This window comes from Aulonocara stuartgranti (genome assembly GCF_965226115.1).
Source record: "Aulonocara stuartgranti genome assembly, chromosome: 12".
NCBI lineage: Eukaryota > Metazoa > Chordata > Actinopteri > Cichliformes > Cichlidae > Aulonocara > Aulonocara stuartgranti.
Window position 1 is genome coordinate 30,785,695 of NC_138948.1, and position 6,199 is coordinate 30,791,893.

The window sequence follows — 6,199 nt, forward strand, 5'->3', positions numbered from 1 at the left end:
CTTAAAAATGCTCAGTTTTCCCCACTCATGATCCAATGTATGTCATAAAATAAACTTAAAACAGAACAGTTATCAGTCATATGTTTCTACAATTAATGGTAACTGAGTTACATCAAAAAATATTTCCCCTTTAGCATTTGGCATTCTCCCAACAATATACTATAATCCCATAATCTAACCCCAGTCAACAAAACAAAACAGAAATTTTCTCTGGTAAAAACAAATTGTTTGTCCACATTAATTCATCCTCACTCACATTCAGTCACACATTCACTCACATGCAGTCACACCATGTATTTGCTGATAGTGGAGCTTCCCGCACGATCAGATACTCCACCCTCAGCAAAATGAGCTCAGTCATTTTTTATTTTCCATAGGAAAATATTTCTTTATGCTTTTGGACTGGATTGACTCGCATAAAATCCTTTTTACGGGGACTTACGACCTGAATAGTCCCCACAGGTAGCTCTCCTCAGCCAATTGTAATCTGGAAAGCCGCCTTATATTTGCTCTTCCCGAGAATTTTCAGCGCCGTTATTCACTGTTGCAGGCCTGCTTAAAACAGAAATGAAAAATAGAGCTGATTGTTAGCTCATAAAAACAAAACAAAGTCACCTGACCGGTTTTCTTTAAGTGCACTGTTACAAAATAATGGGCCCAATTTTAGACATGTCCATGTTTCCTAAAACTCCCTCTATTAAAACAAAAATAACAACAACAACCTAACTGACAGAATCAACCCCTCACCACAACAACCTCAACAACCTTAAACACACAAGTCTTGCCACCACATAATTTCACCTCCTCAATACACCAAAAGTCTCATTAAAACCACACAATTTGCACACAAAAATCACCCCCTTATGCTCTGTAACATACTTCAATTCAGCATAAAACATAACCCCCTTTGTCATATGGCTTCTTCTATTCCTCAATTACAAACACAAATGTATTTTATTAAACATTCACACCATTGTATCATTCATACAAAATAGCAAGCTGTTCTTCATTGCATATGTTTGTGTTCTTAGCCAGGTTTAATCTCTATCTCTGCATTAAACTCCATGAGCTTGTCTTGTCTTTATAAGGTTAATGCATTTTCTGTTTGTGTATGTGAATTTGCATATGTTGCTTTTGCAGTGTGTCAGACTCCTTCATAATTTTGCCTTTAAACAGTCAATTTTCTCCTCCCCAAATTTACTAACCCAAATTCTGATTTCCTACCTTAAATAGCAGCATTCCTTGTCCTCAGCCAGAAGGTAGGGCTCCACTTGCCACTTACCCCCTCTGCCTCAGCCCAGCGGCCTTACCCGTCAGGTCCCGTCTTCTTACTGAAGCCGAGTAATCGTGACTGTGCCTGCCTTAGGTTGTCCCAGGGTTTCGAGGTGGGATCTTACCCGTCATGGGCTATCCAGCCTTCCATACTCGCCTGATACGGGGCCCAAGTGGGCAGGGCAGGGAACACACTGGCTCTGGGAATTAAAGGAGTGTACGCTGCTTCCTTCATTGCATCTTATATTAAACTATCTCACTTCTGACTCCTTCCTAGAATAATTTCACGTATGGCACTTTGTGTATGTGTGTTTTCTATTCATTAATGTAATTGTCAGTTATTTTCTCTCCCGGTCAGGGAACCACATTATTTTCTCTCTTCATTTTACCTTCTTTTGTTTGTTTGTAACGTTCTACTTTAGTTCTACTAAACCTTGATGTAAAAACAATACTCCCTTATTTCACGCACACACTCTACATTTTGCCTACGCACACACTTCTCTCTCAGACTTCCTCTGTTCACACATCACCTTGCACTCACTCTACTATCAACTTTCATAGTGTTATTATTATTTAGTATTTTGTACACCTCACACAGAATCATTCAAATCGAGTACTCACAGCATTCACATCACAACCTTCAACTTTCACTTTCGATCCTGCAAGACGCAGAGATGGACATCTCCTTCACCTAACATAAAACTAAATTACCATATCAACATACAATTACTGAAATTCAAACTCAAATACACCGTTTGTTTTAATAAAGTCAAAGAGTAAACAGGTGTACCAAGTGTATGTACTTGTGTGTTTTAAACTGAAAGAAAAAGAAACTCAAACTCTTATAACATCACTCGTGCCTCTCTCAAATTAAAAACACTTTCAAACTTTAAAACCTCCTACTTTACATCACCAAAGAAATACCTCTCACACCTTTATTCATCATGTCAAAGCTTTCTCCAGTTTGCACAGCCTGCCACATGTTTAACAAAAAAATCGCTGCCCGAGAAGGCTCCCACATATCAAGGTGGTCGTTCTCACAAATTTCCAGCAGACCCTCAAATAAACAAAAACAACGACCCAGTCAGGCTTCCAGTTCAGCCTCCTCAATTTCTATGCACACCGAAAACTCATGGGGAGATTCTTCTGTCTCCCCGTGTCCTACACAATTCACCTCCAAATGATCCCCTACAATTGAAATTTCAGTGTGGAATGACGCAGAGATTAACATTCCCTTATTTATTTACTATATGTAACCTGAATTTTTCTCTCTCTTATCAAATAACAAAGGTTATCTTTAAAATTTGTTATTGAACTACTAATTAAGTTGCTTTTTATGGTATCAATGGTAAACTACCCCTAAAAAGTCCACTTCATTGCGTGTTCATTGAGATACTTCTATTAAGGCTATTTAACAAGTTCAATTTACACATATTCATTAATCTGTCACGCTTATTAGTGGCTCATGGTTACTTAAAACCTATGTCTGACTTGACCACAGAGTTAGAGTATCATTCAATCCTCTCAGGATGACCACTCCACTTACTCTGCATCCAGTCAGCTCATGAATTAACAACACTTGCAGACTGTAACCCTTTTATTTTTTGTTTATGCCTTCAAATCCACCTTAAATCTTCTTACCTAAACGTTGGTTTTAAACACAAACAATTCTTATATTCTATTTTGAAACGCTGTCACCATTCATATATTTACAATGTTATTATTTACTAAGCCAGCATTTTAATCGCAGACATTTATCCACATTTGCAAACAATAGTTATAGGGCTGAATAATCACACAAAACCGAAAGCATAGTCCTCTCATGCGCTCTGCATCAGCTGCCTCATTTGCATGCACACACACTCTTCATCTAAGAATAGCAGCAGGAAGTCAGTGCATTGCTGACTCGACCCACAGAGATCTTTTTTTATTACAGAGACGTCTTATATTTACAACTGCACAGATTTTAAACCTTTTAACACCTATCGAATTTCGACAAATTTAACATAACAGTCTAACCGATAAACTCCCTGAGTTTTTTGCGATCAATTAACCAGTATCAAGACTTTAACTGTTTCTGGCCTCATTTCTAAAATCCCTAACTCAATTTAAAAGTGTCCAACACCCAAGGTCCAACCTTTGCTGCCCAAAAAAGCGCAGGTACCGTTCCAAACGGTAAGGAGACTCTAACTCCTAGCTTAATTCCAGGATGCCCTGTACCCCACAGTTAAGCCACACTGAACTATCCCTCTTCGCCGAGAGGTCAATGTCGCGCGTCCACGACAAGGAGGGAGCGTAACCTCCGGGCTCTGCGCTTCCTAGCAGACTCGAACTGCCGTTCTAGAATAATTTATAATACTTTGAAACAACAATCAACACCCAAAACAAGTGTATAACTGAGGCAGGTGCAACCTAGTGGTCAATGGAGACTCCAACTCACAAAATGACCACTCAGGTCCACTCTTATGACCAAATTTGGACTCTAACCAACACAATAACCAATTCCCTACCAAACTACTTGAGACTCTAACTCAATTTCTTTGGGACTTCAACCCAGTATTTAAACTTTTCTTATCAGACTCTTAACTGCTTTCATTTCTTCTTAGCAGAACTCTAACTGCTTCAACTCATGAGATTTTCATCAAAATCAAAACAGACATCCACCAGTAACTTCAGTGAGTAGACTTAAATTTTATCATGTCCAATTTGGCACACTTTGGAAATAATTCAACAGGTAGTACCTTACCTTTTGAATAAGCCGGCTTATGCCCACTCACTTCGACCACTGGAATTCATGTCTGCCCGTCAGACCACCTCAGAGACCACCAAATTTCTCCATCTAAACCTCCAATCCTCCCTCCTCAACCACCGGACGAAGCCCCCAAATGTTAAGATTCAAAATTGAGGAGGGAGAGTACACACCACCCATGGTCCAGTAGGTCTTTGGTCAAACAATGATTTTAATGAATACACGCGTGGGAAGACACTCTGTACGCAGACAGCCAGTAGTCCTCGACTTAATCAGAGCATACACAGATTTTTATAGCATCAGGGTTTGAATTACTGACGCCCCTTCATACGTCACAGACAGGATATATACATACGTCAAATCAAAACCACAATGACCTTTTAACACAGTTTAAAAGAACATCGTCTTCCATCTTCATAACAGGTGCATCCTGTCACTGCCGGATGCTCGCCTGTCATCTTGACACCTCAGCAGCAGTTCTGCGACAAACTGCTCTTTGCAACATCAGCAAAACATAATTAAACTTTCCCCCATAAATGAATCTAACTAAAAGTGTGTGTGTGTCTGCGTCTGTGTGCTAACCACAATTGCACCCTGTTTCACCTCGCGACTAGCTCCTGACCCCTCACCAGACAGAGAGACAGAAACCACTCTCGTATGTGTAATAATCGAACTGAAACTATGGATATGACTTTTACTAAATAAATGTTTTAATCAAGAACCTCTACTAAACATAATAACTGTGTGCATAAGCATCTTAAGGCCTTCTTCCTGTGACTTTTAGCCTTTCTGAAAGACACACACTGTTCAACCCCTGAATGCAATATAAACTCCAGATTATATTATTAATGCAATGGTAATAATGACAATTATTTAACAATAGCAGTAAAATAATTTCCCTGCTCCACACATCTTTGAAAAGTGCTGTGAGTCGGGAGGTAGAGGAGATGTGTCTAATGTTTCCTGAAGAGGTACTATGTAAAAAGTGGATTTGCCACCTCCTGACACAGCTTTCAGTGTTTTGACAGAATATCCTTCTGTTTCAGGTGGAATTACAGTGAGCTTTCGTCGACCACTGCCATCTTTATTGACAGAAAAATAGCATAAACAATCAAGCAGCAAAAGTATCAACTACATAATCATAATGCAGTATGAGCACGCAAGAATGCCAAAAAAATACATAAAAACTGAATTAACAACAAACCTGTTGCCTTATGTAAGAGCCATCCTCCACAAAGATATTCCATTTTTGGAAAGGTTTCTTCCAGAAGTCTAGAAATCTTAGTTAAAAACACCGTTAAGCAGAATGGAACACTAAATGGACTGTGGCATATGATTCAGGCTAAATGCGTCTGCCAATGACTGATTTTAATACTGACTACACAAACTTACCTCTGCATGGTCACCATCTTCTGGAAGAGACACTGTTTGTCTCCCCATGCCAGCTTGTAGGAGTTCAAGCTCCTCAGCTGGCAAAGGTGTGTAGGATGTGTTTTTTGACAGCAAATAAAAACTGAGGCCTGTGGTCTTACTGCCTGCCTTAACAAGCTGCTTAGTAGATGTTAAACATCTCTTTTTACCACGGCTCAAGTGTGATTTGAAATATCCTGGAAATGATCTGTGGGATGAAAATGCATGAGTTTAAAAAATGCAGTGTTGCATAACATAAGGGTTATTGTTTAATAAAGTTATTAAATATGACATCAGTCCTTAATAGCACATTTTAATTTAAAAATCAATGTTGATAAATCCACAAACCAAATAACTTTAACAGAAAAGATTGCAAAAAGTTAAAATAAAAAAAACACACAAAAAAAAGCAAAAACCTTGTCATCTCTTGCTGGATAGTCAGATTTCTAGGCTCCTGTTACGGCCCGGCTCTGCTACGGGCCAGCCAATCCCCCGTGAGTCCTGGAGCACTGTAGATTCCAGGGAGGAAGGCGGGGCCACCTGAGGCCAGCGGCCGTAACAGCTCCGGCTGCCCACTCTCTGTTGGCCTCCCTGAAGGATTTGTGGATATGTTGTTAAGCAGCAAAGACACCAGATTTCTTACTGCTGACTCAACTGCACCATTACCCTAAAAAACATGATTAGGATACACTGCCTCAGTAAGACAACTACGCTGGTAATTACCCATAAGGCTAGCTTAAACTCTACAGCTGCATCTGTAACTACAAT

At 39.5% G+C, this 6,199-nt stretch overlaps 1 long non-coding RNA gene across 1 annotated transcript; it reads right to left on the reverse strand.

Moving 5' to 3' along the window:
• Nucleotides 1-5,187: 5,187 nt before the first annotated feature.
• Nucleotides 5,188-5,886, reverse strand: LOC309718192. Its single transcript, XR_014279908.1, has 3 exons — nucleotides 5,848-5,886; nucleotides 5,414-5,639; nucleotides 5,188-5,301 (listed from the first exon to the last, which is right to left on the reverse strand). It is a non-coding gene; the product is annotated as an uncharacterized lncRNA (long non-coding RNA).
• Between the last annotated feature and the right edge of the window lie 313 nt (nucleotides 5,887-6,199).